The following is a 13,908-nucleotide window of genomic DNA, read 5'->3' on the forward strand; positions in this document are numbered from 1 at the left end:
AGGGCCCCTAGGTTCCAAGTAGCCCACTAGGTACCTCCAGTAAGCACCACAGAGCTGCGCTGCAGAGATGGTGCGAAAAGGGGCACGGCCTGGACCACCTCTCTGCAACACAGCACAGTGGCGCTTACTGGAAGCACCTGGTGGGCTAGTTAGCCCCCAGGGGCCCTCAGGATTGAAGGGGAATTATTTCCCCAACTTAAATTGCGCCAGGAGGTGCGTTTGCACAATGGTGAAGGAAGGGGGCGGGGCCTGAGATGACATGTCTGCAAACACGCCCTGTGGCGCGTTTTAAGTTGGGGAATTAATTCCTCTTCAATCCTGAGAGTACCTGGGGGCCAACTAGCCCACCAGGTACCTCTAGTATGCGCCGGAGAGCTGCATTGCAGAGAGGAGTTCAGAGGCCATGCCCCTTTTTACAAGACTCCACAACGCAGCTCCTTGGCACTTACTGGAGGTACATGGTGGAAAGTTTGGGCAAGGCTACAGCTGAAACTGCTGAACGGAATTACCCCAAATTTGGCAAAAAGGTAGTGCTTGGTTCAAAAACGACCGTTTTTTTGAATGGTGCAAATCTGTTCAGTAGTTGCTGAGAAATTAAAAAAATAAAAGTTTCGATATCTAGGGCAGCGGTGGATTCGCGAACCCTCCCAAGCACGAGCTCCACTGTGATTGAAACCAGGAAGTGGCAGCAGCCATCTTGTGACTCTGTAGAACCAAGTCACAAGTAAACAGAAAAACAAAGGTGAAAAAAAAGAAAAGGGAGCAGGGTAGAAACACTCTGACCCCCTAAGCCTGCTCAGGGGGTCCCACAAGGACACCCAGGACCCAAAAAAGCATTTTTTTTAAAAACAAAATCGTCCGAATTCGCGCTGGGTGAGCGAATTCGGACGAAAAAAAAATCAAAAACGCTTCGTATTCAAAAAGCCCCCGGGTGGGCCAGGTCCCGTGGGCACTTATAAATAATGTTGCGGGGCCCCCGCAGCCCCGGAGACCTCCATCTCCCTGGGGTTTATTACAATAAATGCGTGGGGGGCACGCAGCACCCTGTAGCCTCAGAGACCGCCACCTCCCTGGGGCTACCTAAAGAAATGAGTGGGGGGCCCCAACCCCCACGCTGCTCTGGGGACCGCCACCTCCCCGGAGCTTTTATGCTAATTGACGGGGACCACCACCTCCCCGGAGTTTTAATCACATAGGGAGGGGGGCCGCTCCATGGCCCTGGGGACCGCCAACACCCAGGGCCGGCTCTTTCAGTGTCCCGCCCTGTCATAGCAAACTTGCTTTGGATTTTGGAAGCAAGAGCAGGGAAATCTGCTCTCGCTTCCAAAATCCAAAGCTGATTGCTTTTCCACACGGGGAGCTGAATGTCAGCAGCTCCCCGCGTGGAAAAGCAATGGCGGCTCCCACAGGACGCGGGAAGCCGGCGGGACCGTGGGGGCATTAGGGGTTCCCAACAAACGTGCCAGGCCCTGGGGGATGGGGTCCCCGGGGCCAGAATTGGCCCAGGAGGGGTCCATGCGGCCCCCCTCCCCTGTGAATATTAATTTAAAACAAATATGGAGAGGCCATGCCCCGGGGGATGGGGTCCGCGGAGCCATAATTGGCCTAATGAGGGGGCCACGCAGCCCCCCTTCCTCCCAAAAATAAAATAAGAAAGGATGGCCAGGCCCCAGGGGATGGAGTCCCTGGGGCCAGAAGTGTCCCGGGAGGGGGGGGCCACGCGGCCCCCCACCCCAAATAAAAAAAATAATAAATAAATGCTGGCCCTGGGGGATGGTGTCCCCAGTGCCAATAGAGGCCTCAGGAGGGGGGCCACACAACCCCCCTCCTTTAAAAAATATATATGATGCAATGCCCCGGGGGATGGCGTCCCCGGGGACGAATTGGCAACGGGTGGGGGGCCCACGCGGCCCCCTTCCCATTTACATTTTTTTTAAAAAGGGGTCAGGCCCTGGGGGATGAGGTCCCCAGGGGCCCAAAAAAAGGAAAGAGAAGGGGGGCCACACAGCCCCCCTTCTTACATTTTTTTTTTAAAGCCAGCATCGCAGCTAGGCCCCACCCCCTCCCTGCAGCACTCAGCAAACGCGCCCCCTGGCACATTGTAAGTTGGGGAATTAATTCCCCTTGAATACTGAGGGTCCCTGGGGGCCAACTATCCCACCAGGTACCTCCAATATGCACCAGGGAGCTGCGTTGCAGAGCGGTGTTCAGAGGCCACGCCCATTTTTACACCTCTCGCTCTGTGGCCCTTACTGGTGGTAGCTGGTGGACTAGTTGGCCCCCAGGGACCCTCAGGACTCAAGGGGATTTAATCCCCCGATTTACAACGCTTCAGGGGGCGCGTTTGCACAGTGGTGCAGGGAGGGGGCGTGGCCTAAAGTGACAAGTGTTAAAACACGCCCTGTGGCGCATTTTAAGTTGGGGAGTTAAGTCCCCTGGAATCTTGAGGGTCCCTGGGGGCCAACTAGCTCACCAGGTACATCCAGTAAGCGCCACAGAGTTACACTGCAGAGAGGTGTAAAAAGGGGCGTGGCCTTGGACCACCTCTCTGCAACGCAGCTCTGTGGTGCTTAATGGAGGTACATGGTGGGCTAGTTGGCCCCCAGGGACCCTCAGGATTCAAGGGGAATTAATTCCCCAACTTAAAGCCCCCCAGGGGGCGCGTTTGCACAGTGGTGTAGGGAGGCCTGATGTGACATGTGTGTACTTATGCAATCACCCAAAACCCAAGCACTTATAAATTCACCATGCACTCTCCTTACTGCATTCTAATCATCCAGTCACTACCCATGCACTCATGCAATGACCCATGCACTAACTCATGCACTGCTACAATACCCTGAGCAGTAACCATGCAGTCCAGCCATCACCCTGTCACTACCCATGCACTCCTCCAATCACCCAGCGCGCACCATGTACTTATCCAATCACTCCGCCAAAACCCAGGCACTTATAAATTCACCATGTCCTGTCCTTGCAGTACTCTAATCATCCAATCAGTACCCATGTACTTATGCAATGACCCAGGCACAAACACATGCACTGCTACGATCTTCTGAGCACTACCCATGCAGTACCCATGCACTCTTTCAATCACCCAGCCAGCACCATGTACTTATCCAATCACTCCAACAAAACCCAAGCACTTATATATTTACCATGCACTCTACTTGCAGTACTCTAATCTTCCAGTCAGTATGCATGTACTCATGGAATGACCCAGGCACTAAAACATGCACTGCTACAATCCCCTGTGCACTACCCATGCAGATCTCTAACTACCTACAGAGTACTGATTCACTCCTCCAATTACCCAGGTTGTACCCATGCACTCCAGAAATCCCTGTCACTACCCATGCACTCCTCAAATCACCCATCCAGCATCATGTACTTATCCAATCACTCCGCCAAAACCCAAGCACTTATAAATTCACCATGCACTGTCCATGCAGCACTCTAATCATCCAGTCACTACCCAAGTGCTCATGCAATGACTCAGGCACTAACACATGCGCTGCTACAATCCTCTAAGCACTACTGATGCAGTCCAGCCATCTCCTTGTCATTACCCATGCACTCCTCCAATCACCCAGCCACCACCATGTACCTATCCAATCACTCTGCCAAAACCCAAGCACTTATAAATTGACCATGCACACTCATTGCAGTACTCTAATCATCCACTCAGTACCCATGTACTCATGCAATGACCCAGACACTAACTGATTTCAAATACAGAGGAGGTCATGCTAATCACAGGGGTACCTTAGTCAAGGTTGAGGTTCCTTTGCCTCTAACATGGTCACACCACTGGCTGGTCCCGTTCAACCTGCTAAGAAGTGGTGAGAAACAAAGCGTGACACCAGAGCTGGTGAAGAAGAGGAACTGGAAGAGAGTATCTTCTGAGTCCTTAGGTCCACCCTTGCATAACACCACACTTCTGCTGACAGGTGATCCCAGCACGGATGCAATCTCCTTTAATGAGTGGGTTGCATCCTCCCTAGATGTTATTGCTCCCCTGAAAATTGTAAAATCGACTAGGAAAAAGCCTTCTGCCCCCTGGTTTTCCTTCGAACTTCGCTTAGAGAAAAGCGCCTCTAAAGAGATGGAACGCAATTGGCGAAAGACTTAGAATTCGGAGGCGAAGTGCATATATAAAAGTGCACTAAAAAAATGTCATGCCCTCAAACGCCTGGCTATCAGGAATTTTCTAGCCAAGCAAATTAAAGAGTCGGATAATTCATCCAAGGAAGTGTTCAAGATTGTGCAAGATTTTATGAAACCTCAAGCCACCTTGAGCACAATCAGGCCATCAGCTGATTTATGGAGAGATCTGTCTAACTTCTTCCAGGAGAAGGATCACTCTATATATTCTTCTTTCCCGGCCTCAAAGGATTGTACAACTTCCTCACTGGCTGCGGATTCCCCATGTCACTGGTCTGATTTCTGACCTTTCTGTCCGACCTTGTCCTTGCTAGACCTAGCTAGAACTAAGTCTGGCTCACCTCTCGATCCTTGTCCTGCTAGTTTTTTTTAACAAGCTGGCCCCATTTTTTAATTCGCACCTTAATGCTATTTGGAACGCCTCTTTGACGTCAGGGAGTTATCCCTCTGTTTGGAAGAATGCTTTTGTTCTGCCTATTCTGAAAAAGGAAGACGCAGATCCTGGCTTACTCAAGAACTATAGGTCCATCTCCCTTCTGCCCGCTTCTGCAAAAATACTGGCGAAGGAAGTCCAAAGACAGCTCTCCAATTATCTGGAATCCAATAATCTCCTGCATGATTCCCAGTCGGGTTTTAGGGAGGGCTATAGTACAGAGACTGCACTGCTGGAGGTGGCGGAAACCATCCGAGAATCACTAGACCAGGGATGCTGTGCCATGCTCGAGCTGCTGGACTTGTCCGCAGCATTCGATACGGTCTCGCACTCGATTCTTATAGACCAACAGGCACAGCTGGGTATCTCGGGGACCATCTTAAACTGGTTCTGCTCTTTTTTGGAGGGGCGGTCTCAGCAGGAGGGGCGGTCTCATGTCTCCTCCTCTTGCCCCATGGTATGCGGAGTCCCGCAGGGCTCGGCACTCAGCCCCACCCTGTTTAATGTCTATCTGGCTCCTTTGGCATCGATTGTGGGACAATGTGGAGTGAGAATTATCTCTTACGCTGACGATACACAGCTTGTGTTTTCCTTTAAAGACACTGCCAAGGCGGCGTTTGACAGCTTCAGGCATTGTCTAACTAAGATCTCCTCTTGGATGACGGAAAATTGCCTGAAATTAAATACTGAAAAAACAGAGGTGATGTTCTTTAACCAACCCTCACCCCCACTGATCTCTGGTGGCCGACGCAGTTGAATCCCCCTCCTATCCCTGTCTCTTCAGTCAGGAATTTAGGCTTCAAATTTGACTCAAAATTGTTGGCTAAGGTTCAGATAGGTCAAGTTTCCAGAGCATGTCTCTGGAAACTTAAAACCTTGCAAAGATGTCTTCATCTGTTGCTGATGGACTGTCGGGCCACTATAGTCCATGCCCTTATTACATCCCAGCTGGACTATGCTAACAACTTATATTAAGGTTTGCCAGCCTACCTTATCCATAGGCTGCAGACAGTCCAGAACGCCACAGCAAGGTATATCAGAAATGTGCCCCTTTGACACCATATCTCCCCTCATTTGCGGAGCCTTCATTGGCTCCCTGTGAAAAGGAGAATTGAATTTAAGGCTTTGTCTCTTGCTTTTAGAGCCACAAGAGATAGAGGTCCTGGATATCTGAAACAGAGACTTCAGAAATACCATCAGTCCAGGACCTTGCGTTCCAATTCTCAGATAATTCTCCATATCCCTCGCTTTTCTAAAGCTAGGATGGGCGGGCGAGCCTTTGCAGTGAGAGAGCGGCTGTTCTCTGGAATGCAAAGTGCCCTACCATCTGTGTAAACCAGATTCAGAACCTTCTTTTAGGAAGGCATTGAAAACATGGCTGTTCGAATTGCCTTAGTGTGTCCCTTTCCTCCCTCTCCTCCCACTCAGTGCCAGGACACTGCCGTTGGTGGTAGCCGAGCGCTTTATAAACTCCTTGGTATGGTATGGTATGGTACCCCAACGCATAGTTTTCTCTAGTGTATGTAGGTGTTTTCACTGTATTCTAAGTGTCTTTTAGCATAGCACTGGCTCCGGTCCTGGTTAGTCAGTCAGTTACTACCAGTACCCGTCAGTAAAAAGTTGGGGGCACAGGAGGACTTTCTGCTCCTCTGTTGGTTCTTTCTGCACATTCTTCGTCTTTATGGACTTCTGTTGCCTCTTTCTGTATTTGTCTTGCTTCTTTCTGCGCTTTTCTTCCTCTTTCTTCACATGTCCTACCTTTGTAGGCATAGTTAGAAATTAGCATTTAAAAAACAATTGAAATTCACTGAAAAAAACATAGGTTCCAGGCACAATATAGTTAGAAATTAGCATTTAAAAAGCCATTGAAATTCACTGAAAAAAAACATAGGTTTCAGGCACGTTATAGTTAGAAATGAGCATTTAAAAAACCTTAGAAATTCACTGAAAAAACCATAAGTTTCAGGGACGGTATAGTTAGTTGGACAATTAACTCGTACAAAACCATAGAAATTCCCCTGTTATAGTTACTTCAGCTAACTATAACTTGCGCCCTCGCAATGCACTGCTGATTACATCACATTTTACATAATTCATGACATGGTCAGTGACATCACTGATGACAACATCCAAGTGAAAATCTGATCCACCTCCTCACACTTTAATATAAACTTTGATACACCCACTGTAAAATGCAGACTACCATTTTCGAAACCATCAACACACCAATACCAGTTACTACATATGCACTCACTGATTCCTAGGTCTACACACACATCCACTCATTCACCCATACAATCACTCATACATACAGTCACTCATCAATACAAAACTATCAGATGCACTCATACACCTATACAGACACACACACCACCACTCATCCATGGAGTTACTCACACACCTAGTCAGTCATGCAAAGAATCCCCACCTATTATCTCCAGTAAGTACCACACAGGAGGATTGCTAAGTTCTCATAACAGGCCACGCCCCCTTTGCCAACCAATCTGCAAACGCGCTCCATGGCGCGCTCTTGGATGGGATTGAAGCCCCCTGCACTGCTGTGGGTGCTTAGGGGCCAACTAGCCTACCAGGTACCTCCAGTAAGCCCCACACAGTGGAATTGCTGAGAGTGGTCTGAGGCCACGCTCCCTTTTTACACCACTCTGCAAACGTGCCTCCTGGCGCACTGCTACTCAGGGGATGAAGTTCACTTGTGTCCTGAGGTCTCAGGACACAATAGGACCTCATCGTCCCACCAGCAGTGCGCCAAGAGTCGCGTTTGCAAAGTGGTGTAAAAAGGGGTGTGGCCTCGGACCTCCTCTCTGCAATCCAGCTCTGTGGCACTTTCTGGAGGTACCTGGTGGGCTAGTTGGCCCACAGTGACCCTCAGTATTCAAGGGGACTTAATTCCCCAACTTAGAACGCACCAGGGGGCGCGTTTGCAGAGTGGTGCAGGGAGGGGCAGGTCCTCCGGCAAGATGCCAGCTTTTTTAAATACATTTTTTTAGTATTTTTGGGACCCTGGGGACCCCATCCACCAGGGCCCGACCCCTGTTTTTTTTTTTTTAAACGGAAGGGGGCCGCACAGCACCCCTCCCGAGGCCAATTTTGGCCCTGGGGACCCCATTCCCCGGCCCCCGGGGCATGTCTTCCTTTTTTAAATTTATTTATTGGGAAGGGGGGCCGCGTGGCCCCCTTCCCTGGGCCACATTTGGTCTGGGACCCCATCCCCCGGGGCATGGCCTCTTTTTAAAAAAAATATTTAATGTCGTGGCCCCCCTATCCCCCGGGGCCGGCTGCCGTTTTTTAAGTTTTTTATTAAATGGTAGGGGGGCTGGGAGGCCCCCCTCCCGGGCCACTTCTGGACCCGGGGACCCCATCCCCCGGGGTCGGCCCTCATCGTTGGGGACCATGTGGGTGAGCCCCAATGCCCCCACAGTCCCAGCCAGCTCCCCACCTCCTGCGGGAGCCGGCATTGCTTTTGAGCAAAGGGAGATGCTAACATGCAGCTCCCCTTGCTCAAATGCAATCCTGCTTTGTATCGTTGAAGCAAGAGCAGGTTTCACACATTCATACAGGACTACTCACACCTCCATACGACACACCCCTCATATACCCACTCTTACCCATTCACAAGCCCATACAAGTACTCACACAACCACTCACTCATCCATAGAGCTACTCACACAACCACACACTCACTCACTCACCTATGCACCCACCCATAAACTACTCACTCACCCACTCAGCCACTTATGCATCCACTTACACAATGATTCACTCATACACCCTCTCAACTCAACCAATCACTCACCCATACAAGCACTCATACACTCGCTCACACACTCTCACAACCACTTACATAGCCATATACACATTCAAACAAATACTTCCACAACCACTCACTACATACAGCTGTTCATGCATAGAAAGACTCTCCAATGTGTGCACTTACACACCAACTAACCTAACCAAACACCCACTAAAACAGCCACTTACTCACCCATTTTCACTTACACACGCAGGCACTCACTCATACAGCCATTGAGACACCTACTCATTCACCCAAACAGTCCCTCACACACCCTCACACAGCCACTCACACAGCCAGCTACTCATCCATACAGGCACTGACACACCCAGTCACTCACCAATATAGCCACTGTTGCCCACACACATACTCACACATGCTCACTTATATACCCATTCAGCCACTCACACACCTATAAAGACATCCTCTCACACACTAATACACACAGTGAGACACCCACTCATATAATAAATGTTAGAAATACTATCGCTCATTAGTTGTACACCTCGTATAGCAATTTAACTTTTGTAGTAGCATAGTGTATATGTGTACCAATCATAAACACTTACACTCACTGGATGTTGTCATCAGCTTGTAAACTAAAAAATTGTGCTTCACGCAGCGAGACAACTGACCAGTGTTTGGGTCCCTCTCTATGTATGAATAGACTAATTTGAAAAGACGACGAGGGAGTGGCAGGTAAGTCTTGCGGCAGCCTGGGGGATTATGGAGGGCACTTGCTTTATTCTTTTGTTCCTGTATTCATGTTAATGGCAGTGCCCATCACGTGCTGTGATTAACATGAATACGTTAAACAAAAGCTCAGAATCTGCCCACAGCAGCGCTTTTGTAACAAAAGAAATTCTCAACTCTACAAACACAGCATGTAAAGCTCACGCAGTGTTTGTAGCCTTGCTGAATTTCTACTCCTAACAGAGCTGGACTGCGGGGTGAAAGTGTGACTTTGTTAAAGTTTTTTTGTTAATTGCAGCTCCTGACGGGCGCTGCAATTAACCTGAAAACTTTAGCTAAGTCACACAATCACCCCGCTGCCCAGCACTATTAAGAGAAGATATGCAGCAACTCTACAAGCACGGCGTGTGAAGCACAGCCCTGTTTGTAGACTTGCTGAATTTCTCCTCTTAACAGAGTTGGGCTGCGGCCGGGGTGATTGTGTGACTTTGTTAAAGTTTTCTTGTTAATTGCAGCTCCTGACGGGCGCTACGATTAATCTGAAAACTTTAGCTAAATCACACAATCACCCCGCTGCCCAGCTCTAATAAGAAAAGTTATGTAGCAACTCTACAAACATGGCGTATAAAGCACACCCCTGTTTGTAGACTTGCTGAATTTCTCTTCTTAATAGAGCGCAGCTTGGGGGTGATTGTGTGACTTATTAAACTTTTCTGTGCTGGGCATAGTATGCCACTTGACTTGTATTTTGCTGTTTCCGTCCTTGCATCCAGATTTATGATACAACAAGTAACATCATACCTACAACAAGTTGGACTATTGGCTTTGTCAGTGGTTGGTTAGTTGCATAAGATAAATAAGCAGCAACTATGGCTTGTATATAATATTGAAAAAGCTTCCACTCAAAGCCCTGGTGACGCCAGGACAATGTTGCTGCTCCTGAGTTTCAAAGAAAGAAGGGAAATCCAGCACCGGGGAGACCCGGCCCACTTAGAGCCCTGAATGTAGTGTCCATCATAAGTCACCCACTGTCAGCTAGGAACATCACACAATCAGAATGTGAGGGAGGGCACTTTAGGTGCTGATTAACAAAGAGTCTAAAACTGCCAGTTAGCACTTGAGACCTGACACTACATGTGAGATTTGGAGACTACCAAGAGGAAATGTCACGAACAAGGGAGCTTTCTCGGTGGAAGCTAAAAGCTGCGGCAAGCGTGGGGTCTTCCATGCAGGGGGGGTCAGTCTGGATATCCATAGCACCCGCAGCCCAAGCTTGTGCCTGCAGGAAGTGGTTTGGAGAGTGTTGTAGGAAATGAGCAAGTGTTAGTGAAGAGAATACTCCCGACAAATGTATCAGTCATTTACACACTTGCAGCTGCCATCTGCTCAGACACATGCATCTTGGCAAGATTCAAAATCTTGGCAAGGCCTAACCAGCCTTCCACACTTCTTAGCTCGTTCAAGTGAGCACGGTTACATAGAGCGAGCATTTAGAAATGACAAGATGGCGAAAGAGTCTCCTTTAGAACCCCCAACGTCGAAATGCAGAGATGCTACTTCTGAAGCCTTGCCATACACACTCGCTGTCTTCTCTGACATATCTTGTGCCCTTTTTTCTTCCACACCTCAGCTGCTCTCGCCGTTTCCTTCTCTTCTTTTTCCTCTTCCTCATATCTGTCCCGCTCCACATTTACCCACTTTCCCCTTCTCCCCCATCCCATTCTTGTCTGAATTTCACTCCCGCTGCCTGTTCTTTGCTTTCTCTCTTACCGGTTTTCCGTTCTCCATTCTCCCTCCCAGTTCTCCAGACCCTCTGGCTGGCTTTCTCGTTCCCTCTCTTACCAATTTCTCCATTACCCCCTTCTCCATTTCTCATCTTTGGGCCATGACTTTTTTTCTCCTCTGGTCCTCTCTCCCCCTTTCTCCGCCACTAAATCCTATTTCTCACTAGTATCCTCTTGTTTCCTTCTGGCTGTTATATGACAATTTTGAAAACACATATTACTATCCCTGAATGTTAGATGGAAGCACACTTAGAATTTGGACCAGCGTGCCTCTGCAGTGTCGGTGACTGGCCAAAAAGGACATGAAAAAGCTGAAATTGGATCATAAATCAAAAGCTGTTCTGATCAGGGACCCCAGAAATAAGTTTGGCCCAGGGCCCTCAAAATCCTTAAGATATCCATGTGCCTTTGTTAAAGTTTTCATGTATATCGTAGCACCCATCATGAGCTGCAATTAACACGACAACCTTAACAAATGCACACAATCACCCCGCAGCCCAGCCCTATTAAGAAAAGAAATGAGGCAACACAGCTGCCAAGGTTTCAATTTGCAATGTGGGACGTTTTCATAATTTCACTGTAATTATTAGTGCCAATTGAACGGAGCAGGCTTTAGTGCTGGTGGCGCCTGGTGTGACAATGTCTGTTGGCGAACCAATGACCACCTCCGACGTGGATACTCTCATTACCAACCTTAAACAGTGCCCCTCAAGTCTCCATAACCCCTCACTCTTTCATATTTATTTTGTTATTAGCTCCACTCATACCAGTGAAAAGTGATAAGCACTTTACATTGCATACACATTACACAGAGACACTGAATCATAGTGTGTAAATCAATTTATAGGAAATGTTACATCAGACAGAGGAATACAATTTCTCTTCTTAACCCCTTCAGCGCTGCGCGGATTACCGCGCCGTCCTGAAGGTTCGTTGCGCGGGCGGGGCCGTGACGGAGCGGTTCCGTCATACGCACAGCGCGACCGATGCGCATAACGGAACCGCTCCGTCATGCGCATCGAAAGGGTTAACAGAGCTGTGCTGCGGGGGGATTGGTTTTTCAAGCAAAAGTTTGGAGTAATATTTGGCGCTGCGCACACATGCGGTCTGGTTCCTGGCGCACATAGCCATGACCCTACACTGCCGCACACAGAGGAAAAAAATTAGAGGGAACATTGCCTGTAACCTTTGCTTTTTTTTGAGAATTTCTACATTTTTGTAAAATTATATTTCCTAACTATAACGTCATTGAAACCTTTGGGGTTTTTTGTGAATGTCTACAGTTTTTGAAAATTATATTTCCTAACTATAAGTTACTTGAAACCTATGGGTTTTTTTCAGTGAATTTCTACTTTTTTTTTTTTGTTTATTTCCTAACTATGCCGTCCCTATAACCTTTGGCTTTTTCAGTGAATATATATATATATATATAAGTGGCTAACATTATCGACCTTTTCAAGGATAACGAAGCGACTGCCCAGAATCCCGGTAAAAAAACAGCAACTAATGGGACTCTTGACCAGCAAAACTCGATGATCGCCTTCCCCACCATGTCGGTCTTTACCTTCGACTCCTTGGTCAGGAGTATCTCCTCCGGCTCACCCCTTGACCACCTGCCCCAGAAGGTGTGGAAATCATATGGCCATTTAACCTTCCCCTGGCTGCGCCAGATCTGCAACCAATCACTGGAAGCAGGACTGGTCCCGGAAAGATGGAAGCAGGCTATGGTTTCCCCTCTTATCAAAAAGCCCTCCCTGGACCCTACCAATCCAGTTAATTTTCGACCTATTTCCTTGCTCCCTTTCCCTATTAAGATCCTGGAAAAGGTTGTGAGCAGATCTTTCTCGGAATTCCTGGAAGAGCATCATCTGCTAGACACAAACCAGTACGGTTTCCGCCCTGGGCATGGGACGGAGTCGGCTCTGGTCACCGTGCTGGATAACTTGCGAATGCGGGCTGACACCGGGAGCACCGCTGTCTTGGTGCTCCTGGATATGTCAGCCGCATTCGACACAGTAAGTCACCCTATCCTACTGGAGCGACTGGAGGAGATAGGGGTAAAGGGCCGAGCATTACAGTGGCTCCGCTCCTATCTTGCGGAGAGACAACAGATGGTAACGCTGGGACCATTCTCTTCAGGAAAATCTCCCATAGCCTGCGGGGTTCCACAGGGCTCCAGTATCAGCCCCATTCTTTTTAACATATACCTGCAACCACTATTTGCGGTTATTAAGGTGTTTGGGGTTGAACTGGTAAACTATGCAGATGACACACAACTGGTGTTCTCGCTGGAAGGAAAACAGGCGATGCCCCTAGAACAGTTTCAAAACTGCATGCGCTTGACCACAGACTGGCTGCGGAGTAACTCCCTGCAGTTTAATGGAGACAAAACTGAGGTGCTGTTCTACTCGCCACTGAGGCAAAGTCATCATCTGTCGATGGAGTTCAGGCTGACCCCGGATGAGGCTCCATTGATACCAGCAAATACTATCCGGAACCTCGGCGTCTTGTTTGATAGCAATCACCAACTAGATTCACAAGCAAACAAGACAGCCAGCGTGTGTTTCGGGCTACTACGAGTACTCCGCCGGATCCTCCCGTTTTTGCCAGGCAACTCGCGTGCCCTGATTGTGAGGAGTACAGTACTCAGTAGATTGGACTACTGTAACTCCCTGTATTTAGGAGCTCCCCAATATATCCTGCAGGGACTACAGAGAGTCCAATCAGCCGCAGCAAAACTGGCGCTCAATCGCAGGCGCGATTCCTCCTCCACACAGGCACTGCGAGAGCTTCACTGGCTACCGGTCAGAGAAAGGATTCATTTCAAGTCCCTCTGCCTGGTCCACAAAGCAATGCATGGGGAGGGCCCGATCCCTTTGCAGGAAAGATTCTCACGTTACTCCCATCCAAGACAGCTGCGTTCCTCCAACGCTAATTTATTGTCACAACCCAGATTCAAACGTGCCAGGATGGGCGGGAGGGCCTTCAGTGTGGTAGGGGCCCGACTGTGGAATGAGCTCCCC

This window comes from Triturus cristatus, chromosome 4_2 (assembly GCF_964204655.1).
Source record: "Triturus cristatus chromosome 4_2, aTriCri1.1, whole genome shotgun sequence".
NCBI classification, from domain to species: Eukaryota; Metazoa; Chordata; class Amphibia; order Caudata; family Salamandridae; genus Triturus; species Triturus cristatus.